The sequence below is a fragment of the Myodes glareolus genome, chromosome 4, assembly GCF_982192425.1.
Source record: "Myodes glareolus chromosome 4, mMyoGla1.1, whole genome shotgun sequence".
Classification (NCBI taxonomy): Eukaryota; Metazoa; Chordata; class Mammalia; order Rodentia; family Cricetidae; genus Myodes; species Myodes glareolus.
The window spans coordinates 76,747,993-76,774,193 of NC_142029.1; positions in this window are offsets into that span (position 1 = coordinate 76,747,993).

Below are 26,201 nucleotides of genomic sequence, written 5' to 3' on the forward strand. Positions count from 1 at the left end.
AGTTCTGTTACTAGTAAGTGACCAGGCTGAGCTTCAAGACCCGGCATTTGACTCGGGAGTTGCACACTCAGCCACCTTCAATGTCCTCTGGGTCCTCGACACATGCCAGGCTCTGTTCTCGAAACTTCCAGGCTGTGTCTAATTTAGTCAGGTAATCGGAACTATTGGTACCCAATAGACTAAAGCTGAGAAAGGGTAAATGGCTTGCTCCAGGTCAGGGGTCAGGGAGATGTGCTAGGAGTCAAATCTTAGCCGCCAATCTTGGCTCTTAACCACGCTACCCAGTGCCTCTTAGCCTCATTCGTAAGAAATACAGTCAAATGTCAGTAGAAGCAGCTCAACCAAGGTTGCTTCTTGCCTTAACTTTCCTCCGCTATTTTAGCCTGTTCCTCTGGGAAGCCCTTTTGTGGGTCCACAAAGAATCTGTCACAGAGCTTAAGACTGGAACCCTCTCAACACTGATTTCATACAATCTGAGATCCTTTCTGCTGAGAGGAGCCTCCTGAGAGAGGGCATCTGCTGGCCTCTGAGCGGGACTGTCTCCAACACACTCCTGCTGTCTGGGTGTCCTTCTTCCTAGATGTTTCCAGGGGAGAAGAGAGAGAGAGAGAGAGATAGAGATCTAGGAAGTCAGACACAAAGGGCTGGGTCAGGATGACAGGTGTGTCTATAAGTGCAGGTGATGGGGAGCATGGGCCAGGACTCCTTGGGAGAGCCCCACTCCAACAAACCCTCACTCAGCACTCAGACCCGCCCTCCCCTACCCCATTTTACTTCATCAAATGCAGGCCATAGCCTGCAAACAATTTGTCCGGTCTGTGAGTAATGTCTAGTCACTAAATGCTAATTAATTTGCTGTTGCATTTGAGTTAATTTATGGGGTGTTCTCTTCACCAAGTAAATTTTAATTAAGAAGAGTAAAACAAATGACAAAGTAATTTCCAAAAAATTAATTTTCAGTAAACACAAGCCATTTTTTCCTCTTTGTTATCGTAATAAAAGTCGAAGCGGAGCCTCCCTGGCACCCCTCTGCCAACTCCCCCATTTCTAAAGATGAAGTTTGAGCCTAAGCCAGGTTCTTGGGGTAGAAAGGCAATGGTGTAAATTATCAGCCAGGCAAGGCCAAAGTGAACTGGGCAGACAGCCTGAGAGGAAGCAGGCAGCAGGCCTCCGAGCAATGCAACAGTTGCTACTTCTTTGGAGTTCGTAGCATGTAATTTGTTTTCTTTTTTTTATTATTTTTATTTTTCGAGACAGGGTTTCTCTGTGGGTAGTCCTAGCTTCCTGGAACTAACTCTTATAGACCAGGTTGGCCCTGAACTCACAGAGATCTGCCTGCTTCTGCCTGCCTAGTGCTGGGATTAAAGACCTGCGCCACCACCGGCCTGCCTGTGTGCAATTTCCATCGAGTTCTGCACCTTTTAGGAGTTTAGTAGGGAAAAGGTACCTTGTTCTTACTCAGGTAGAAACACGAAACTGGAGAGAATGAGGCAGAGGTGGTTTAGGGCAATTTCTAAATCGATCAGATGGCAGAAACAGCTAAGAGGGAAAGAGGAAGGGAACCAGTTGAAGACTGGAGAGAAGGCTCAGTGACACAGCGGCTTGGTGCTCTTGCAGAGGCCAGGGGTTTAGTTCCCGGCACCCACCTGGTTCTCAGAGGGACCAGTAACTCTTGCTCCAGGGGATCGGATGCCCTCTTCTGGCCAAGGCAGGCACTGCACTCATGCACACATGTGCCTCAAAAAGTTGTTGAGCATTCATTTGGGAAATTATATGTGACTGTTCTATCTAACATCTTTCGAAGTAATTCACACCCGGTACTCCCATACTACAGATGGGGAAGCTGAGTGTCTCGGAGCTGACCCCGTTACACACTGTAGCAAGTCCGATTTGACACCTTCTTTGTAGCTCCTAAGCTGTCCACTAATGCGGGCTTTTTCTTCAGTGACACGCGGAGCAAAGTGGTTTCTGAGACGAATTTGCCTGGTTGTGCTGGCTCTGCCTGCTACACAGAGGACACGATCAGCGAACCCCCACCTGAAGCTCCGTGGAGAGCCAAGTGGCTTTGATCACAGCACAAGGCTAAGCTAGAAATGGCCCGAGGAGCTCGGAGTGGGGGCGACTCCTTCCACCCTGCTCTGTTATCTGTTCCCGGGGTTCCATCCCCCACTTTCCCAGCCCCCCAACAAGGCTGCATTGCACATGTGTGAGCTAAGCCTCTTCACTCACTAGAGTAAAAAGATGTAATCCAGCGTGGGAGCTGGGCAGGGGTCAGGGCTGGCCGCTGGGAAGCTTGGCTGTCATCGCCGTGGCACAAAGCAGGCACTAACCGTAGAGCCTGCTTCGTTAGAACCCTGATTGTCCTTCCGCAGTCACTGGGGGCTCCTGTGAAAGTATGGATTTGTGTGGGTTTCTCTGTTTAATCCCAAATCTGTCAGGCCTTGTTAAATTTGATGGGGCCTGAAAGGTCTGGTGTTAAGCAAATACTCGGTGACCAGAGTCTTTGATGAGAATCAAACTGAAGCTTAATCCTGAGGTAATGGCTTTCCCCATAATCCCAGGAGGCCGGGGATAAGTGAAGGGGAAGTGGAAGTCAGGAGACTGCCTGAAGCAGAGCTTGCTGGGAGGGAGCTTGGGGGGGAGAGGTGCTGGGAGCAGCTCCCCCTCAGTTAGGAGTTCTAGAGGACCCCCCAGGCTCCTGCCTCTAGCAGGTTAAATGTACAAGTCCCTCAGGGAATAAATTCTGCTAAAAGTGGGGTGAGACAAGACGAGGGCTGGACTTTTTGGTCCCTGCTTATGCCGAGGGCACTGGGATAAAGAAAGAAAACAGAAAGGTGGCCAGGAAGAGGATGAAAATCCATGTCAGGTTTTCAAGTGTGCAAAGGTCCCCTTGGCTTAGGTGTGGGCTAGGAGAGGCTGTTTTGAGCACCCTAACGGCTTCTCGCTTCTCGTAAGGAGACCATGATCCACAGGTGGCATCCAAGAAAAACAAGGACCACTATATAGCACCAGCCTGGGACATCTGGGATCCCCTTGAAACTGTCGCCATCTGGGGGAATTGGGCACCCCGGCTAGAGGGTGGGGGGCCGGACAGGGGACAGGGTAGAGAGTGCAGAGGCAGTGGCCACACCCTCAGCCACCCTATGTGACAAATGGGGCTGATGGAGCCATCTCCAGCACTTCTCTGGGGACAGCTGCTGTGTGCTTCGTCAAGGTACCTGATTAAAGATTCATGGGGAAAAATAAACATTTTGCAAAGAGATGCTTAAGCAATCAGGCGCTTCAGGGGGTGGGTTACCACAGCACAGCAACCGCATGCCCCGAGGGTAATCGGCATTTAATGTCACCTCACCTTTCTCAGAGGCCCCACCCACCAGGAGAGGCTGGGGGGTCTCCTAGGAACTGAGGCTTTACTGTTTATTCTGTCTTCCTCCTTGTTTTGTTTAATGTGCACAGTGTACCCTGGGTGGGAGGGAGACACTGGCTCTTGGTGGAAAAGGAAGATGGGAGATTTTATAGCAGACGCTTAGTCCTGCGAGGAGGAGACCTCAGGGATCCTGAGTGTGTGGTTCACAGGCCCAGGTTGCTCAGTCTTCCTCTGTCACTGAGTATTTGTGGAACTGTGACACCGGCTTGCATGTGATCCCTGCCTTCTCAGAAGCCGTGAGTCTGTGGGCTGTGATGTTGATGCTGGCAGCAGGCACCTTCACACACACACATCAGAGACTGGTGTAAGGCAGTACTGTATCATCTCATTTATGTACTTACTTAGTGGGTATGCCTGCGTGCGAGCCTGTGTGTGTGTGTGTGTGTGTGTGTGCGCGTGCGCGCGCAAGTGTGAACATGTTCACATGCCACAGTGCACAAGTGGAGGTCAGAGGACAACTTTCAGGAGTCAATTCTCTCCTTTTAACCATGTGGTTCCCTGGGGTCATACTCAGGTCAGCAGACTTGGCCACCATTATCCCCTGAGCCATCCCTCAGTCTTGCCAAGTAATTTTACGGATGTGAATGGCCAGGCACCAAGAGGTGAAGAACTTGCCTGGGGGCTTGGAGTCCAGATACCTTTTTGATTCCAGGCTTGTGTTCTTGCCATTAGCTTCATCTGATAATATCAAAAGGATTGTGTTATGAGTTGCTTTCTGGGGCTTAGGTGGCCAGGAAATGTCCGGTTAAGTCCTCATTCCCACTGGACTTAGTTATAACCAAGGCAGAGGGGAGGCGGGATGGCATTCGGAATGCAGTGCATACGGTTTCAATCACAGGCACCCTCAGATCCCCATCAGACAGTCTCCATAGCCCCCTGCCATCCGAGGCCAGTGCCTCAGGACAGCAGACAGAAGCCCCTGCTTCCGCGGATGTTGCAGGGGCCAATGGAGCAGATGCCTCGTCGCTGCCGTGTGCCTCAGAGGAGGGGTGATCCTGACACCCCGAAAGCTGTGCAGATGTCTGACCAGCATGTTGGTTAAAGAGGTAAATTAGCCTAGCATGCCTCCCACACCTGTAATCCTATCCCTCGGGGTGTTGGGGAGGAGGATGCTAAAGCAGGAGGATTGCTACGACTGCAGGGCTAGCCTGGGCTACATGGCAACACTCTGTCTTTAAAAATTGATAAAAGAGAAGCCGGTTTCTGTTCCACCGAGGAGCGGGGGCTGAGTGTCTGGAGGCATCGTCTCTTAAGACTCGAAGAGCTGTCTTCACAAATTAAAGCAATTCATTGTGGATCTGCGGTCAACTGCACACCTGCACCCTTTCATTAATACGGCTTTCTCCATATCTAATTATCGGCTAGCAAAAGGTTCCTCACTACACAGAGGGCATTTAGCCAGCAGGGCATTGGTGGGGTGGGAGAAGGGAGCCAAGGCCAGAGCACTGAAGGACTCCTCACCTAAGTGTGGGGTACGGGATCACTATGGGAGGTGGTGGTCACCTTGGGGTAGGACAGGATACGGTGGAGGAAGAGAATCACAGTTCCTTCGTCCACCTAGCCATCCGCTCGTCTTCGTCCTCAATCAGGGCAACAGGAGGGAGCTGTGCTGTCTGCAGATCTGAGTTCCTGCTTCTAGGCAGCAGCTGGGCCTTCCCAGTTAGAACCAGTAGTTCTTCCACACTCGGCGTGGAACAGTGGGAAATGAACTGCGGGACAGGGGGCACTTAGCCCCCAAAGTGGCATTTGGTCCAACCCTTTGATTTTGCAAAAGAGGTGAAAACCCAGGGAAAGCAAACAACCTGCTTGACGACATACCGCAAAGGGGAGACTTGAACCCAGCTCCGGGCGTCCTCACGTACATCGCACCGGGGCTGAGTATGTCTTCGGTGACACAAGAGGACTGTACAGCGGCTGGCTGAGGACGCTGGGCCTTTTCTCTCGGGCCTACGTGCTCCCCTTCTTTTCTTATGAACCATGTTTTCTTTCCGCTGTGGGAGTCCTTGGCCAGGGGGAGGGCTTGCTGTGGACTCCACTGTCGGTGTCTGTCCAGCAGAGTCCATTAAGAGAGACAGGCTCCTTGGCGGTGAATGAAGACTGTTGCCCTGCTGTCAGAGAGGAAGCGGGCCAACCTGGTGATCAATGGCCCTGATGGTGACCTCTGGGTGAGGAAGCTAGTGAGGGCTGGGCCCCGGGAGTCACGTGGGTTGATCCTTCCAGGTGGGCTGCAGAGGATCTGCTGAGTATGTGTGTGAGCGTGTGTGTGTGTCCACGTGTATTTATGTGTGTACGTGCACACATTTACTGGAGGGCTGCCGCTGGGACAGTGGGAATGATTTCTTTGCTTCTCTGAAGGGAGTGATACTGTGTCCTGGGGATATCCCTGCCTCCTCTGCTGCTTGGTTCCAGCTCTTAGCCCTGATGCCTGATCATCAGGCCGTTGGTATCCCTCTGCTCTCGGAAGTGTACTGAGGGCTCATTGATATACTTTCGGTTGTCCAGCCGAGGGCTTCACAGAAAGTGCCTCTTCCAAGTCTCGCCTAATTTCTCCAGGTCCCAGCCTTGCCCTCTCTGTCACGGGCCTGTGGTAAGAGGATGAGGTGACCGAGCACAGTAAAGCGTTCCCTGTGTGTTAGTCCTCGTGCATGTCAGCTGGTTCTGTGCTAGTTTGTCGCCCTCGACAGAGGAGTCACTCGCTCGTTTTCAAATATAACAAATAAGAGGGGAGGATACACTTGGTTGAGGTTGGAGAGATGACGCAGCAGCTAAGAGCACCGATTGTTCTTCCAGAGGACCTGGCTTCAATTCCCAGCACCCACATGGCAGCTCACAACAGTTTGTGACTCCAGGGGATCCTATACCCTCACACAGACATACATCCGGGCAAAACACCAATGCACATGAAATAAAAAAGAAATAAGTTATCAAAAAAGAACAAACCTTTTTGTCTTTATAGGTTAATATAAGCCCTTTGTGTATATGTGCCACATTTCCGTTCGTGGGCTGATGGACATTTTAGGCGGTTTCCTTTTCCTTGCTCTTGTGAACAGAGCAACAATAAACATGGGTGAGCAGGTGTCTTCACTGAGGAACATAGCGTCGTTGGGTGCCTGCCCAGGATCGATACGACTGGTTCATATGGTAGTTCTATTTTAATTTTTCAATTTCCAAAATGGCTGCACCAGTTTGTGCTTCAATCAGCAGCCAATGTGGGCTCCTCTGTCTCTCCGTCCTTGCCAGCACTCACTGCCGTCTCTTTTCTTGATGATAATCATCCTGACTGGGGCGAGATGGGATTTCAAAATAGCATGAATTTGCATTTTCCCTGATGGCTACAGCTACTAAACGTTGTTGAAAGTGTTTACTCGTCATTTGTAGCTGGTCTTTTTAGAATCACCTGTTCATTCCATTAGTCAATTTGTCAATTGGGAGCTTTGGATTTTTGTGTCTATTTTCTGCAGTTCTTTATATATTCTAGATATTAATCCCATGACTGAAGTATAGCTTTCAAAAACTTTCTCAAATTCTGAAGGTGGGCCTCGCATGAGTTAGAGGGAGGAGTCAGGGGGCGAATATAATTAAACAATGAAGTATGAAATTCCCAAAGAACTAAGAAAAGCGATATGTGTGTGTGTGTGTGTGTGTATGTATGCATATATCTTAAAGGAGTGATATGCACTGGCTAGGTGTGACTCCCCGGGAAAACTTCTTGAATGTGCTGTATCTGTTTTCTCATCTACAAATTGATGTCGATAAGTATCCATAGCCTCTGTGAGACCTAAGGCTTAGCTAAGGGACAGCAGTGGGCAGTCATTGTGCACAAGAGGCCCCCAAGAAATGTAAGCTGCTCCTACTTTGTGGTTTGAGTGTCAGACGGAACAAGCCTGAAGTCCCAGTTCCATGTCTTATGAGATGTGACCATCTGGGCTGTTCATCTCAACCAGCCTCTGTTTCTCAGCTGCAGAACATGGATGCTCACAATGCTGTCTCAGAACTGGCTGGATGAAAGGACAGAAGGTGTATGAAGTGTGTGGCAACATTTCTGTCCCACAGCAGGTGCTCAAGGCGACTTTCTGCTATGCTTTGTGAGTTCTTCACTATCCTTGGAGATCTGCTTTTGACTTATACCTCTCCTGCCTCTTGGCATCCCATCCTGCTCACAGTGATGTGCGCTGAGAAAGCAGGGCCAGGGAGCATCTAGAGCTCACAGATCTCCCATTTCTATCTACAAGCTTGCAAGCTTGCTTTAAATGCTGTGTGTGTGTGTGTGTGTGTGTGTGTGTATGGGGGGAAGGTATGTATACATGGACATATGGAGAGGCCAGAGAAGACATCAGCTGTCCCGCTTGATCACTGTGATTTGTTTACTTGAGAGAGTCTCTTACTGAACCTAGAGTTATGCTGGCAGTCAGCAATTCCAGCTATCCTCCTGTCTCTGTCCCCCACAGCACTAGGGGTTATAGGTGCATGTACAGCCACACACAGCTATTGGATAAGGGCTGGAATTTGAACTCTAATCCTCATGCTAGCTCAATAAATGCTCTTATCTCCTGAGCTACTTCCCCAGGTCCCTGAATTCCCATGGTTTTGGTTTTTAAATATTCACTTATTTTTACTTCATGTGTATGAACATCAGGTCTCATATGTGTGTGTGCACCATAGGCACGCCTGGTCATATGGAGGCTGGAAGGGGGACTGAACCGACTCCTCTGGAACCAGAGCTTCACATAGTTGTGAGCCAGCATGTGGGTGCTGGAAATCAAACTTGGGTCCTCGGCAGCAACAGTAAGTGTTCAGTCACCTCCCTAGGCTCCTGCAATCTTGTTTTAAATGTCACCGCCACCTTACTGGTGTGAAGCTGTTGGTGTTTCTTAAAGCAATTTTGTGTCTTTGACATGAGTTGGTCCCACAGCAATCCTATAAGATAAAGTATATATTACTTTTCTTGATTCCCAAATGATCAGAAAAACAGTGACTCAGAGAGGTTAAGTGACTCGCCCAAAGTCACCCAGAAAGCAAACTGCGTATACCCAGGTCCAAATCCATGTCCTCCATTCAGGAAGAATAGTGGGCTTCTTGGCTGCTTTATCAAAGACTTCAATCATATCTGATCTTATCTGTGGGGTAGCTTTTAACATTACCCCCTTGTTGTAGACCCAGAGAGGCCAAGTGACGCGTTCAGAAATGCTCAACAAATAAATGATCAAAATAGTTTCATATAAAATTTTATATATAACTGTAGTCAGATCTGTGGGCTTTCTGACTTTTTCTTTTTTCTTTTTTTTTTTTAAGAGGCTGGTTGGCCACAAAACAAATGAAGCACCAGCTGAAACAAGAACCTTCGCTCTGACAGTCGGGCCGCACTGTAACTTTTTCTGACAACAGCAAGGATCAAGATACCCAACAGAAGGCATGGAAATCTACCAGGCAGCTCAGCACTGAAGGGTGTAATTAGAGCGCTGACAGGCTGTACATGCAACACCATTAATGGGTCCACCTGTGAGGGGGACCTGGCGAGCACAGGTAATTTGGACCGAGTAGAGCACTCAGAGGAGACTCGGGCTGCAGGTGCCCGACCTGACCCCGGGGCCAGCAGCCTCCCCAGGGAACAGGAGGAAGCGCCCGGCCTGGACTCTGCCGGTGACACAAAGCTGTTTGCCGTGGTGCTCACTGCACATTATGCTAAAAGTGTGACAGATTTTTGAGGCAGTCTGAGTGGGAACCATGGAAACAAGTGAGGGGAGAGGAAAAGCTGATTGCGGCTGCTCCCGTTAGGGAGACAGGGGTGAGCTGCAGGGATGCACCCGCCAGCCTTGGCTTCTTCTTTCCTCCCCAACTACCCCAGTAGTCCGTCTTCAGGACCCCTCCCAAACACACCAACGAAAGGAGGTGAGAAACATCGTAGGGACTGTGATAATGTGTGTGGTCTTGCAACCTACCTTTCTGGGCTCTCAGGTAGAGCCGGGACATCCTAAGAACTACCCTTTGCTGAATACTTGCCATGGGCGAGGCATTATGGGAGCTGTCTCCCTGGTGTTCTCTCCAACTCCCTCACCAGCTCGGAGCACCCTCATCATGTGTATGAGAATCTGGGGGCCCGAGGGACCAAGCCACTTGATCAGCCATTCAGCTCCTGTTGGAGCATATGTGAATCTAGAACTGTCTCGAAGAGTCATGCTTCATTTATTGCACCACATGCACCTCCACGACCCTGCAACCCTCTCCAAACATTGACAAACCTAGTTTTCAACCCAGTCATTTAGGGCAGAAAAACAGATCCGTGAACTCCTTGTTTCAATATGCACAAGGTCACTGGGTTTTTCCACGGCGATGTCGTCTTTTCTGCAGAGAGTGGAGACAGTGCACACTCTCCACTTTGAAGCTGCCCCGAGATGGGAGGAATTGATGAGCCACCTTGCAATCAAAGTTCCTTCCTCTCGGTCTCTACCAGCCCCCTCTCTCTCTACGCTTTAGCCCTGGCCATCACCATGGTTTCCAGCCTCTTGAGCAGAGAAATCTGTCTCCTCTTCATGTCAAGAGTACAGGGCAATGGTGCTGGGTGTGGGGGCCGAGAGAGCCGACCCTGGTCAAGCAGGCAGGGAGGGGATGGTGTTCTGATGAACAGCGGCTCTGAATAGAGAAATGACTGCTGAGTGCAGACCTAGCTCTGGATACAGGTAGCGGCTGCACAGTGAAGGGGGACGAGGGTAGCCCAGGAACCTGAATGCAACCTGGAAAGGCACCACACAGATGTGAGATATCAGAGAGCTGCAGCCGTGACCACCGAGGGCCTGAACAAGCAGGACTATCATACTTTGTGCAGAAGCACTCCGTTTAGGGGGACTAGGAAAATACACCGAACAAAGGAGGTCTTAAGCTATTCTAACTTAGGAGAGTCTGGATTGAAATGAGTCTATGCAGAATTGAGCAGAGGTCACATGGAGTGATGGTTTGGAATGTATGTCGCCTGTAGGCTCGTGGATTTGAACCCAGTCCAGGGCTAGTGGCATTCTTTGGGAAGGTTGTGGAACCCTGAGGGAAAGGAGCCTTGCTGGAGGACGTATGTCACTGGGGTAGGCTTTGAGGTTTTATAGCTGAACTCCCTCTTTTCTCTCTGCTTCCTGTGTATGGACAAAAAAGTGGCGAGACTGTTTCCCTGACTGCTAGGCCCACCTCACACTCCTGATGCCGTCATGCCCAAAATGAACGCTTTCTCTCCAAAGTTACAGAACAGTAACCAGTAATTACTTCCAGGGTAAAATATAGCAAAGAGGTCTCCAGATAAGTGTTCCCTAGGGGGTGGGATGTGCCTTGAGTCCCATGAAGCAGAACAGAGGACCAAAACCATTTGAGGGAGATGTTACTTATCCTACTCTGGGAGTGAGGTTGGAAACCGTTCACCAAGAAGCTCTCATTTGTAAACTTCAGGAGTTAGGGCAGATGAAACCACTCAGAGGGTGGTGTGAATATCTAGGTGGTGTGGCTCTCTGGGGAGCAGGAACGTGTCTGTCTTTTGGAGAGAGGCCTTGCCCAGTGTTATCACAGCACACACCCTTTTCTGTGCCACTTCATGACTTCCCTCTCCATTGGGTCCCACTTATACCAGTAATCTCTAGACAAGTCTTCCCTCTGTTGGATTCCCTTTGGTGGTATAGAGGTTATGTCTGCAGGAGTTCATTCCTATCTACAGAGTAGGACAGACAGACATTCATCCCAATAACACCTCTAAATGCCAGCTTATAAAAATAGCAGGTGTTAAGACTTCATGAAACAAGGTATCCCATGAGTAATTAGCTGGCAGGTGTGATCTAACTCCAGGGCCACAGGTGGTGATTAACTTATTACCAAGTTCAATGATACTTGATAATCATGAGATAATGGTGTCTCCTAAAAGAGCGCTTCGAGGGATGTTCTTAGGTGCACACGGACTCAAACAGAATGGTACAGCATTAGCTGATGATGGAAGTCATGGCGGAGCATTTGTGTGTCTAGACCACTTGTCTGTGGTCTACCATACACAAAGCTCCAGGTTTGAGTCTGTGAACTTTATCTAAAACAAACAAAAAATTGCAGTGTGCCCGAATCCACAGAACAAAGCAAGCATTTAAGAAGGCCAGTTTTGGGACTCTTCACTTAGAATACTTACCTTTACCATGTGATTTGTCACTGTCCTTTATTAGAACATTCAAATTACATGATTTGTTGATGATGTCTTCCCAAATTCTCCATGGCGTCCCAGCTGACTCCTGTTGTAATCAATGCTAAGTAGGCTATGCCCTTGTTGTAGCTTTCTCACGTGTGGACTGGGGTTTAGTTTGTGTGTTTTCCTTCATCTCTCAGGAGTGAGGCGAGCAAGGAACTGGGCAGGATGCAAAGTCATTCATCTTATGCTCTTGATTGGCTTCTCCGCTCTGGATGGTCTAGTCTGTGAAGAAGAAAGGGAAGAAATGAAGGAAGAGGAAGGCTAACAAAGGAAAGATGGAAGGGAGGATGGGTGAACAGATAAGAAAGCGGGCAAATGGAAGGGTGCTGTGTGGGTGGATGGGGTGGGTGGGTAGATAGTTGGATGGATGGATGGGTGGACAGATGCCTCTGGAGTTACATGAAGACACAGTCTGAGAGGCAGCAAGGTATCATTGAAGGAGCAGCGGATGAAGATTAAGAAGTCCTGGGTTGGGATCTGAATGAACCTCTAAGAGTTGTCTCACTACCTAAATTTTTCTTTAACCTCTTGTGCCCAATTTTCCAGTGGATGAAGTAAGAGAATCAAATTGTTTGATTTTAAGGTTCCATCACACTCCGCATTTCTATGCATTCTCATCCTCACGGGGAAGGATGATAAAGGCTTGGGTGGAAGGGATGTTCCCAGCAGATGCACACGTGGTGCTCATGGGCTCTCAACCGAAGGCGAGCAGCAGCTTGGTGCTATGGAGTTTTACAGAGGTTAGAAGAGGGCATGCTCCATGCTTGCAGTGGAATTACTGTTTGTTTAGAGAGGGAAGACTGGGCAAGTGTCCAGGTCAGGAACAGCTGCTTTTACCAGCTCTCTTCGCTCTCAGATACTACGATAAATGCCATTTTGACCCAATATGCACAGCTACCCCACTTCTTCAAGCAAGGCTTTGGCTTCTTCCAGCTCAGTACCTCTGTACCAAAGATTCTGCTGTGTGTTGGAGATGTCTTTAATCTCTGAGGACCTGTCCTGGTTGCTTAGTCTATAATCTAAACTGACAACAGACTTTGTGTTTTAAAATACAGCCCTATCATTTCCCTCCTCTCGGCTCAGCTTCTTCCCCTCCTCCCTCTCTCCCTCCCCCAGCTTCATCCTCCCTCTTCCGAAGTTGAAAGTGAGTCTTATTAAGTGGTGCTGTGTCATACACTGTTGAGTTGTGTCAGCTGGAAATGGAACATGATTAAGTATATAAAGGAGCCCCAGCTTCGCCTGCCACAACATTACACAACAGAAGCCTTGGCAACCTGAGAGCATCTTTTCTTTCTCTTCTCCTTCCTGGCGAGCTGTGTGACCTGGCTCTCACTTTGTGGGTCCTGATGCTGGACCCGGCTGCCTTTGGAACAGGTGTGCCTGGGCAGCACACTAATACAAGAATAGCCTCATTAAACAAGCGTGCCTTCAGGCCAAGGGGAGTTCATACAGAAATATGCCTGCAGGACTTTCTCACATGTTTGACAAGCCCCGAAGAGTCGAAGGCATCCGGGTGGTATGTTCCTGTGGGCACTGGGGCCAGGTGCATTGCCATGGCACCCTCTGGCCCGGCCATCTCTTCCACTCGCTATATTTACAGACCCTGCAGGAGCATGCTGCTTTCAGCTGAATCCCCCTAAATGGCAGCCCTCGCCTGAAATGCTCTAGGGACGGATCTTTCTTCAATGCTCGCCTCACCCCAATCAACTGGTTCCAGCTCCAAAGGAGGGGGTGAAATCTTCAAAGTGGAAAAACTTCCAGATGAATCTATAGACAAACGCAAGAGAATACAGGACATTTCATTGGAGTTTGGGGCTGAACACCCCACAACCTCATCCTTGCCTGTTTCTAATTTACTGTATTTTCCCCTCCTCTTGTCTTTGTACTCATCTGGTCAGGTCGGGCCCTGAATTGTTGTGGGGTATCTGACTCTCTAGATTACCCTCATTCTATCTTGTGGCCCTCACACCTTGGTCTACGTTTGGACTTGTATGTATGTGCATGTGTATACATGTTCCTGCATGAACAGGTATATGTACATGTGTACCTGTTTCTATGGAAGGGTGTATGTGTGTGTGTGCGTGCATGTGTGTGTGTGTGTGTGTGTGTGTGTGTGTGTGTGTAAGTCAGAGTTCAATCTCAGGTGGTAGTGGAGTCATCCTCTTTGATTTTTGAGACCTGGGACTTGTTGATTAGCTGAGGCCAGCTGGCCAGAAAACTCCCGGGATCCTCCCGTTGCTTTTTCCCCAGTATTGGGTTTACATGCATTCCACTGGATCTGTCCTGTTAACATGGATTCCAGGGATGGAGCTGAGGTCGTCTTGCAAGCAGTCTATGGACTGAACTATCTTGTCCCTGTCTCCTATGTTTGGACTTTTAAGGCTCTTACTTGTGTCAATCAATGCCACCTTGATTTGGTAATTTACCTCTGGTTCCAGTAATTGCCTCATCTTAAAACTCACCCGGGACATGGCAGTTGGCACAAAACCTCTGGGCTTCCTCTCTTTTTCTTTCTTTTTCACTCCCTAGCAATCTCTGCTTTGATTTGGAGTTAGGGATTTTGAGCCATGGCAAAGGGTCATTGGCATCGTGGCTGTCCTCAGGGAAATAGGACAGTCTCATCTCTCTGTGACCTTGAGTAGAGGATGCAGTGTTCCCAAGGTCCCCAGTACTTTCCCGAGTCTCAGGCCCTGATTTTCAAAATGCCTGCTGGGTACCTCTGCTGCAGACTGGTTCTCACATTCTCCCGTCCTTATTGCTCCCATTCAATCAACGTCAAGTGCTCCGGCTTCTACTGTCTAAATACCTCTTAAATCAATCACTGCTGAATGGGCTCAGCAGCCACAGCCTTAGCTCAGGCTTGACATTCCTTGGTGGGATTATTGCCTCTCGGCCTCCCACCTGCTCTCCCTGCCGTTGTCTTCCTCTTCTTTCAGCCCCCATACTACGGCCATAGCCATCTTTCTCAGAAGCACACCTGCAGTTGCTCGGAGGGAAAATGTCCAACGGAGCTCCGTCATCTTTCGTGTGGTGTACAAGAAATTTCACAGTTTGGACCTGCTTTCCCAGATTTGTCTCCTGGCACGCCCCTTCCCTTCAATAACCTAGCCATGCTGAACATCACACCAATGTCTCGAAGTGCTGTTCTTACCCACAGCTCTACAGCTTCTGAATAAACTTTGCCCTCAAATTGAAGTACCCTTCTGAACACCTTTCTATCATCCTATTTGGCTAACACACCATTCTCCAGATGAGACTGAAGTGCCCCCTCATCCATGAAAGGTCCCCTGACTCCGTGGGAGGGAGCCAACCTCCCTCCCTATGTTCCTCTCACATTGTTCTTCTCTTCATCATTCACCCGATTGATTTATTTGTAATTATTTGCACATGTGCACCTCTCCCACCTCAAACAAAGACCTCCCCCAGTGCAGGAACTCAACTCCTGGCGCAGTGTCTGGCATAGACTGTAGGTGTTCGATAACCATTACTGATTGAACGCAGGAAGTTTGCTAGATGGGCTGGAAGGGTTTGTTGGGAAGCATGCGGAGCCGAGAGGAGACAGAAAGGACAGCCTTTGTGTCCCCCACAATGTCCCTACTGGTTATCTAGCATGGATTTTCAGGGACACTCCTAATGTAAAATATTTATTCATGCTTTCTTTTCATGTACACCTATCCACAAGTCAGATAAAATCCTTTGTCTAACCACGCGTTTCTGGCTCAGCTTTAGATAGCAGCCTAGCGATAACAAATGGAGGATCTGAGCCGGTACAAAACACTTCTCTGCCTCTCCCCAAATGCCTTCTCTTTTTGCTTATTTCTGCCTCTCCAAGCTTCTGCTCCATTTTTGCAGAGCTCTGTGGGTGCCCAGAACATTAGGATTGGAGGTTTGAGTGATTCTGGGTTGGAGATATGATCTGAAGCGCCGGAGCCCATGAGGATCCTTATTGGTTAATCTTATGGCTGGGGTGGCCAAGAGAAAAATCCACACGTGCTTTTGTGAGCAGGCTCTCACCTCTGCAGCCCCAGGGGATTTGGCATTTAGCTGGCTTCTATTTGGCTTGCAATGTTTTTTTGTCCAATTCTAATACATGGCTTTATGTGTTTAGCTTGTGTACAAAGTTTATGCTCATAAATGGCTTATATTCTGTCTAGAGGGACTATGAGTCCTAGGCTAGAGCCTGTGAACAGAGTGTAATGTAATTCTGGTGTTTTATTAACCATAATAACCAGAAGTCTCCAGCCACTAATATATCTGCATAGAGGTTTGTCTGGATTTCCAATTATTTTCACTTCCAGCACAAACTGGACAGAAAATTCATTTCAATGCAGTTGAGCCTTTTTATCGTACTAAGCTTGGATGAAGTCATCTGCCATGTGAACCGTGAGTCCAAGGGCAGTGAGAGTAAGTGCCTGGGCTCCTCTTTCTGGCACCATGGGAGGTCCCTGGGGCCATGTGGGTTGCATGGGCTTAGAGGAGTTATTTTTCCATTCTCTACCACCTTTGAAATTGACATTCTCAGTACCCGGCGTCTACCCTAGGAACTGAAAGAAAAAAAAAATCCCAGAGATTTACTTCCAGTGTTTAGGCCCACACTGGTGCCATTTCTTTTATCTTTAAACTAGAAAACAAAAGCAAAACAAAATAATCTGCCTAGAGCCGGGGTGGGGGTGACTCAGTTGGTAAAGCGCCAGCTTTGTAAGCAAGAGGACAGTGGTCCCCTGCACTCATGAAAAAGTGCTGGGCGAGGCTGTATGCTTATACAATCTCAGTACTGGGGACATAGAGACAGAAGATCCCCAGGGCTCACTGGCTAGCCTGGCTAGCCTAACTGGTGAGCTTTAGGCCAAGGAGAGACCTCCATCTCCAAAGAGGTGAATGGTGTTCTTGAGGGTGATGTCCTCAGGCCTCCCCATGCAAGCGCACACATGTGAATGATCACCTCCACACACACGAACATGCACACACATGTACATTAAAGCTCTATCTATCTCTTCGATCAACGATAAAATTAATTGACTCTCTGGCTGTAAATGACTTGAGACTACGACTTGGGATGTTATTGATTTTTTTTCTCTTTATAAAGCTTTTCTATAAACTAAGGACCTGACGACCTTAAGTTACAAAGTTTGAGTTAAATTATGAGCCTTTTAGCTTTGCATTAGAAGTGGTATCTGGAACCCGACTTGCTAGATCAGACCACATTAGTTGTGTTATGTTATTTTCTAAAAACACATTTCAGAGAAATAACTCCAATCTGCGTTGCATTTTATAGAGCAAAATAATTGAATGGCGGCTGTTTGTAATTTTAGCAATCTCTTAACCTTAATCATATTTAATGGCTTTTCTCTTCAGGCTAACAGGAGAGAGAGAAAAAAAGGTTCCAGCTCCCTTGTATAACGGCGTGACAGTAATGCACCCTGGTCCACGGCAGCACAGTAAATTCCTCCTCTCTGAATTGTTGGTTCGGGACAATCATTCAGCAGGGAATTACTTTCTCATCTATGAAATAAATGAGATGTTAAACTAGTTTTCTGCTTCCTGTGGTACAAATGTATCAGTGTGTAGCCCCGTGCAGCGAGAAAACAAATGCCCAGGGTCTTGGATGCTGTTGGCCAGAAGGGGAAGGCACTTGGGGTCCCTGGGATAAGAGAGAGAGAGAGCAGGGCCTCGGGGGAAAGGATATTCAACAGAAATGAGATGATGGAGAAGTAGAAGAGTGTTCCAGCCACCGAAAGTGCTGGGATGCAAACCCCAGATGCAAGGAGGCTTCGGGAGCACCAGGGACTTAGAGACGAGAAAGGAGATGCTTCAGTTTGGGGGGGGGGCTCTGTGCTGTCATCTGACTCCCATGGAGACTAGCAAGTGATTGGGGTGACTTGTGACAGGTGACACTCTGAGGTATTTCTAGTTTGGAGCCTGAAACATATTCCCTAAGAGCTCACTGGTTTTAGGACCTCAGTTCGGATGTCGGAAGGAGCACCGTCTCCGTGTTAGAGATAGGAAAGCTGAGAGTCAGGCAAGGGAGAGAACAAGAGCCAGAGTTGGGGTGAAGGTGAGATTAAACTCAAGTGCCCCAGGGAGGATAGGCTATGAATCCCAGCTTCCTGATTCCATACTGGTGACTGGAGTTCTGCAGTTGGAGTGTCTCCACTCCTTGCTCAGTATCCTCACCTCCAGACTCATATTCATTCCCGGAATTCTTCCAAGGGTCTGTGTCGTGAGAATCTCTTCTCTATGCCTATCTGTTTTGTCAAAAACCGCAGATTCCATTTAGAAACAGGACCCAGCTCTCTCCATCCCTGTGACGCTGCTGAGGTTACTTACTTGTCTGTCTCTGCTTCAGGAGGAGAGAGTAAAGAACTAAACTTTGTCTCTCGATTCTTCATCAGCCTCAGGTTAGAAGGCCTTCTGAAATCAAAGCAATAATTCTTTTTATTCATCCGTTATATATCTCAAACCATGCAGTGTACTGTAAGTACAGGATCTTATTTTATCTTTATATAGTAAGCCTAGCAAGTACGTAATATGTGCCTATTTTACATAGGTAGAAAATTTTGAGGCTCAAAAATGGATATAATGATACATGATCTGTATTCCCTAGGACTCAGAAGGTTGAGGTTGGAAGATCACAACTTCAAGACCAGCCTGGGACATAATAATACCTTGTCCCCCAAATGAATACATGGCTGTGCCCCAGCCTCTCCACACAGTAGCTGAGGCTCTGGATCTAGGTCCAGTAAGAGACCCCAGATTCCTATAAACCTGTACCTGAGCATCCTAGCCATTTTCATGTAGTCGCTGTGACCCCAGAGACAGGAAGAAACCAGATACCCTAAACTCTACTCCTAAAGATTGCCCCCAAGCCATCCATCTCTGTAGGGAACAAGTAAAGTCCTGAGTAAATTTGTATTGGTTGACATGGGAGTGGCCATGGAAAGAAGCCTAGTGCCTTAACCCCATGAGAGTGGCAAAGTCTTCCCTATGGTATAGGAGGTCCTTCTGTCTATGTGTTGTTTTTATTGGCTAATGAATAAAGAAACTGCCTTGGCCTGTTGATAGAGCAAAACTTAGGTAGACGGGGGAAACTTGACTGAATGCTGGGAGAAGGAAGGCAGAAAGATAGACACCATGGAGCTGTGGCCAGAGTCAGACATGCTGAAACTTTGCTGGTAAGCCACTGCCACATAACAATACACAGATTCATAGAAATGGGTTAAATTAAGATGTAAGAGTTAGTCAATAAGAAGTTAGAGCTAATGGGCCAAGCAGTGTTTCAACTAATACAGTTTCTGTGTGATTATTTTGGGACTAAGCAGCCAGGAACCAACAAGCGCCCCTCCCCCAACATTCCTGGGATAGTAAAACCTTCATGTCCAAGTACAAATGTGGGTCTTATGTGCAATAAATGTCCACTGTAGCTTTCTCCCCTCAATGTTCACAGTCTGAAGACTGTTCACCTACAGACAGTGCTCCTACCATGTTAGCTAAATCTGCATTCCTGTATACCCCACATCTTTGTTCAGCTCTATGCAATAATTCCCTTTCATGTTCAACTGTTTAAATAAGCATGCTGAGCTTCTTGGGTGTTGTGGATTCTCTATCCAAAAGCTCAGGCCATCTAAATCAGTGGTTTTCAACCTGTAGCTTGTGACCCCTCTGTGGGGGTCAAATGATCCTTTCACAGGGGTCACATATCAGATATCCTGCATATCAGCTATTTACATTACAATTCACAACAGTAGCAAAATTACAGTAATGAGGTAGCAACAAAATAATTCTATGGTTGGTGGTCACCACAATTTGAGGAACTCTATAAAAGGGTTATAGCATTAGGAAAGTTAAGAACCACTGATCTGATTACAGTCTCTCTCTCTCTCTCTCTCTCTCTCTCTCTCTCTCTGTGTGTGTGTGTGTGTGTGTGTGTGTGTGTGTGTTCTTTCTTCATTCCCTCATTGTCTCTAGTGAGGACTCCTGGACCCAAGTCATGCAAGGATATGACACAGCCCACCCCACTGGAAGTTCAGCATAGTGGGCTAAAATCTCATATAAATGACAGCCAAACCCACGTCTCAGATGCCCAGGCCCCACAGAAAAAAAAATCACAAACAATGCACATAACCCCAAATAATATTCTCCCTTCCTCAAATAACCAATCTTAAATAATCTTCCCTCAAAATAACAACTTAGATGACATTCAAAACACATAGCTCAAAAGAACAGATATAAAGATGGACAATGAGTTTAAAGAATTCAGAGAGGACACAAAGAGCACCCAAAGTTACCCAGGACAAGAATCACCAAAGTCCAAGAAAACACAAGCAAATGGCCAAATGAAGTAATTCAGGATATGAAAATTGAAGTCAATAGAGATAGAAATGCTGAAGAAAACTCAAACTGAAATGAAACAATAAATGAAAAACTAAGTAAGTTGAATGAAAAGTTCAGGGGAAAGTGCATCACCAGCAGACTGGATCACATAGAAGATAGAATAAGAATTGAAGACAAGTAGAAGAATTGAATCTCTTGAGCAAAGAAATGATAAGCTAAAAATCTCACAAATGAATTTTGCAGCAAATTTGGGACACAGTGGAAAGACCAAGTTTATGAACTGTAGGCATGGTGGATGAAGAATTTCATACCAAAGACATAAGAAACCTTTTCATTAAAATCATATAAGGAAACTTACCCAATTTAGAGAAAGAGGTGCCCATCCAGGGGAATTAAGTGACTTTTCTTTAGTCTGTGATGTTAGTGTTTTAACCATAACACACCATGGGGAGTTTTACTCCTGATCTTACCTATTTGATATTTTGTAGTCCTCATTTCCCTAGATGGAAATCTCGGTAAGTTTGAGGCCAGTTTGGTCTATACAGTGAGACCCTGTATCAAAAAACAGCAACAAAAAATAATCTTAAAATTTATATGGGAGTACAAAAGACTCTGGATAGCCAAAGTAATCCTAAACAAACAAACAAACAAACAAACAAACAAAATACTGAGGAAGATACCACCATACATGATTTTAAATTATACTACAAAACAAAACACATGAGTCAATGGAATGGAATAGAAGACTCAGGCATAAGTCCCCACACAAATAATTTACCTGCTTTTTGACAAAGATGCCAACAATGTATATTGGAGAAAGGGAAGCATCTTCAGTAAATGCTGCTGGAGGCTTGGATGCATGAGGAAAACTGAGCTAGATCCCTACCTCTCACCTTTCTCAAAATTCAAGTGCAGATGGGTCAACGACTTTAACGGAAGATACTCTGAAGACTGCTCAAGAAAAAGCAGTAAGTTCCCTTCAACCCACAGATGTAGGGGAGTCTTTCTGAACAGGACTCTATTTGCTCAGATATAAGACCAACAACAGTCACCTTCCAGTGAAAAATGGAAAATGCCACTACAGTGAAGAGACAGACAACAGAGTGGCAGAAGTTCTTGACCTAAATGCACTGGACAACAGATTAGGGTCTGGGATGGGCAAAGAAATAAAAAAAATGTGGACTTTAAGTCCAATTACAAAACCAATTACAAAATGTGGTCTGTGGGCCTGAAACAAAGTTCCCTTCTTTTCTTTTTTCTTTATTTTTATTTATTTATTTATTTATTTATTTATTTATTTATTTGGTTTTTCAAGACAGGGTTTCTCTGTAGCTTTGGAGCTTGTCCTGGAACTAGCTCTTGTAGACCAGCTGGCCTCAAACTCACAGAGATCTGCCTGCCTCTGCCTCCTGAGTGCTGGTGTTAAAGGCGTGCGCCGCCACCATCGCCAGGCACGAAGCAAAATTCTCAAAAGAAGAAATGCATGTGACTAGGGAACACTGAGAAACACATTCAGCCATCAGGGCAATGCAGATCAAAACTACATTAAGTCAAAATGGCTGCCATTGAGAATATAAATGACCACAAAGGTGGTGTGTGAGGCAAGTGAAACCCCTACATCATTGGTGGGAATGCAAAGTAGTGGAGTCATTTCGGAAACAATCTGGAGGTTTGTAAAACACAAACAACTATAAATAAGACTGTAATATGACCAAGATATACAACTTCTAGGCATAGACACAAAGGACTCTACACTATTCTGCAGAAATACTAACACAATCACATTCATTGCTGCTCTAGTCTCAATAGCCAGGAAACAGAAGCAGCCTAGATGTCTGTCAACTGACGAATGGGTAATGAAATATACATACATCCAGCTATTAAAAAAACAAAATTAGAAAATTTGCAGGTGGATGAACAACTGTGAAAAATGATGCTGAATTAGCTAACCCAGACCCAGAAGGACAGACACCATATGTTCTCTTTCATATGGGTTTCTAGCTTACGGCAGCTGGGGTTGCTTGCACTGGGCCTGCCCAAGACGAATCCTGCCAACAATCCTGGAATGGAAAAAGGCTTTGGGGCTCCACCCCTTACTGACGAACTACAGGCTATGAACAGATTCCGGCAGCAGAGGAGTTACTGCCTTCAGTGTAGCCCACCAGGCCGCAGGGGATAGTTCCAAACCCACAGTCACACCAACGACTCCCGTTCAACTCAGTGGGTTGTAACACCAAATAAATGGCAATTTGAGATGGTTTTGTAGAGAAAAGGTAGGGTAGATAGGAGCATAGCAGAGATTTAAAAGGGGCAGGAGAACAAAAAACCAGTATTATGGTACACAGGTATGAAATTGTCAAAGAACAAATCTAGGTAAGAGGAATAAGCACAAAAATACCGGAGAAATAAAACAAAAACAATCCCACCACAGAATGGTTGGGTAGCTTAGAGAGCGTGACTCACTTAGGAAAAATGTCACACCTGAGATAAGTGACGTGGTTGGAACTTAAGCCCAGCTCACAGTGCTTAAACATCACTGCTCCTGGGAAATCCTTGCCAACTTCCCAGTCTAGGGAGGATCCCTCTCACGGCCTGCTCTGGGTGACTCACCTGTTTGTACACTAATTTCTTATTTTCTAGGAGACTGCAAGCTCCTGATGGAGAAGGACTATGTCTATTATGGTCACATTGCTGAGAAATCCTTGATGAGCATTGAATGGATGGACTCACTCTTTGCTTACTAAGCCCAGTGAACTACTGGACAAGCATGGAGGGGCCTTAGGGCAGGGACAGACCTGATGCCCGACTGTCAATGTGCCCACATTCCAATCCAAACCAAGGTTCTGGGATTTTTTTTTTAAGAGCCTGTGGCCTGGACCAGGAAGACAGTTGCTGACATATTCAAGCTTAGTGTAATCCAGGACTGAGCTCCAGCGAGCGAAGCTACAGATTGCGAAGCCTTTGTGTGTCGTTACTAATTAGAAAATTGCCGTTGGAATTGAAATATGTTTCACAGTGAATTTACTGAGCTCCTTGCTGAGGTGTGATTCTCCTGTGCCTGTTGTGAGACAATCCCGCTCCAAGGTGGCATATGGAGATGCCCACAGCTCTGCAAATTAAAGAATCGTTGGTGTTTTACGAAACAGGCTGGCTTCTTGAGGGCCGGCAGTGAGCCAGGCTGACCCAGGTTTGGAGTCTGGCTTGGGCTGTTCAGAGGGGCAGCAGCTAACATCCACCAGATTGCCCCTATAGTTTCCTTTGCATCCCTGTTTCTGGCCCGGGGCTCTCTGTGAATCCTTCTGGAAACATCATCTAGGAGCTTGATCTGCACTTTACTCTTTAGCCAACAGTAGAGTTGAAAAGCCACACCTTCACTTGTTCAGAATAGTGCTGGCCATGCCATTCATTGAGATAATGTGTTGGGCATCATTCTAGAATCATTTCTAAATGAGTGCAGTTGGATCTGAGACTTGGAGTCACCTTTTTATTTTTTTATTTTTATTTTTTTGTTTTATGTAAACAGAAAATGGGAAAAGGTTGGGAATATGCACCAAGAATTATCCCTAAGACATGGCTGGAAATAATTTTTTAGCTGTTGATCTATGTCACGAAACCTAGGAAAGCACAGGTGTTCATCATTATGGGTGACAACTGGTCACCCAAGAAGACTGCACATATGAATTCTCTTCCTAATGTGACCACTATTACCATAGCACCTGTTATATTTTACTTTATTGCATTTTCCAACCTGCCCTCTGCCTACAGGTGGTAATTTGGGTGTGAAATGTTCTACTTAGGCTTGTGTGTTGGACTACTTGGCCACCAGTTGGTGGAGTTGCTTTGGAAGGTTGTGAAACCTTAAGAAGATGGATGTAGCCTTGCTGAAGGAATTGTGCGGCTGGGGGATGTGTCTTGAGGTTTTCACAGCTTGGCTCCACTGCCTCCTGTCGGCTCTCTGCTGCCTGGTGAGCAAGGCAGTGCCAACAGCCATTCCTAGGCTTTTGGTTACCTGGCATTCCCTACCATGATTTACTCTATTTCCTCTAGCTAAGCCGAAACAAACTGCCCAACCTTTAGGGTTTTTATTGCCAGGTATTTGGTCTCAGAAAGGAGGAAAGTAGCTAACACTCTTCAAGCGAGAGGGAAGGTCTCGGGGTGGCTAATTGCCAGGGTCACACAGCTGGTTTGTGAAGCAACTTTTCTGCCGTGCCTGCACTTTCTGCAAACCCATGTTCTTCCCACAGTGGGAAAGGGTCACAGAGAACATGGCGAGAAAGCCTGAGAAAAAACTCTGAGAACCAGTGTCTTCTCATGATGCTCAACTGGATTCAGCCACCACATCGTCCCCGGAGTTTCTCACCTCTTCTGTGCCTTCTCATTATTGTTTCCCACCACATGCTTGTCAACTAGTGTTTGATGGAGAAGCATGTGGGGACATCATGGGTTCCCACAGCACCGTCTTCAGAGGCTTCTCCACGGGAAGGTGGGGATGGTGGTTCTAGGCAGGCTATGGGTGTCCCGTGGCCGCTATAACAAAGGACCACAGTTGGGTGGCTTAAATGAATGTAAAGCTTGCATTACACAATGCTAGAGGTTGAGAGTCCAGAATCTTGTTTCCCCTGGACTCTGGGGAGAGCTCTTCTTTGTCCTTTCCTGGATGCTCATGGTGGCCAGTACTTGGTTTCCAACCACATCACTCCTATAGCGTCCTGAGTGTTTCTGTCACTGTCCGGTGGTTCTCTTGTTACAAGGTCATCAGAGTGGTTTGAAGTCTTAACCCTAAGGACCTCAATTTTAACTTGATTTCTATAAAGACCCTATCTCCAAGTAATGTCACATTCGGAGGTACTGGTGTTTAGGACTTACACGCATCATTTAGGACACAATTAGTCTACGGGAGGTGGAGCAGCCACAGCTCATCTCTTGTTCCTCCTTGGAAACCTAAGAGGAGGAATCTAGACAGATTCCTGGGGCTTCTACAGGACTGGCCTGACAGCTTAATGAAGCAGGACACAGGCACAGTGGCGTAGTCAGTGTAACCTGACTCCTGAGGGTGTGTGTGTGTATATATATGTTGTTTATATGTGTAAGCATGAATATGAGTGTGCACGTGTGCTTCTAGGTACATGCATGCCAACACACACACGTAAGTGTGGAGGTCAGAGTCTTCCTTGGTCTCTGCCACTTTCATATTTTTTGAGACAGGGTCATTCTCTCTCTTTGAACCCAGAGATCACTGATTTGACTGGGCTGACTGGGCAGCCAGGAATCCTCAGGATCCGCCTGTCTCTGTGTGCCACCCATCCCCAGCACTGCCTCTCCTGGCTTTTTCTTTGGGTACTGAGGATTCAAACTCAGGCCTTCAAACTTGCACATAGCAAGCACTTTACCCACAGCTCCATCTTCCAAGTCCCCATGAAACCATTGCTCAGTCCTCAGGCCGCTCCTGGAAGGCAAGCACCTTGACTTCTCCACTGCGGGTCTGTGTGAGAGGGCTGACTGAGAAGCCGGGGTCCATCCACATCCCTTCACTCGCTTGCCTCCTCAGTACATTCTCAGCATCTTCCGATGCTCCAACCTGCTAAGCACGACGGCAGCTCTTCTACGGCCTTTGCGTTGCAGGAGTACCCCAAGCATTAAAAATGCATCTGTCTTATCCTAGCACGTAGCTCGTGTGTGTGCACTTGCATGTACTTGTATGCTCAGTGCCTGTCTGACATCAAAAGGAAAATATTAAAGAAACCAATCACCTCCCCTCCCTTGTCAAAAGCGCAAACAACTTAGTTATCTGGTGAGCTAATGGCCTGGCTTCCCCCACTCCCTCCACAGCCAGCTCTTGGAGCTACTTGCCACCATCCTAATTGTTTTTAAATGTCTGTGCTAACCATTTCATATGGAGAGCATCAATCTGAGTGTGGGTAACTGAGAACCATGCTGCCTCTTACAATGACATATTTTTTTTTGGAGTAATTAAAAACAAGTGTGAGAATACTCAAGCCCTCTGCTATAGCACTCTGCTGGCTGGGGTGAGGGCTGGAGCTGCATTTCCAGCCGTGTGGGTGGGCAGTTGAGCTCAAACTCTCCTAGTGGGCATGAGGAACCTGCCTACTGGTGCAGTTGCTCAGGGTAGCAATCTACAGAGCCTTTCTTCTGAAAATGGTCTGTAAGACCCTCCGGGGCAGGGACAACGGGAGGGGAAGGGTTGCTATTTCTGCCCCACAGCCTGGTTCCTCCAGGAGA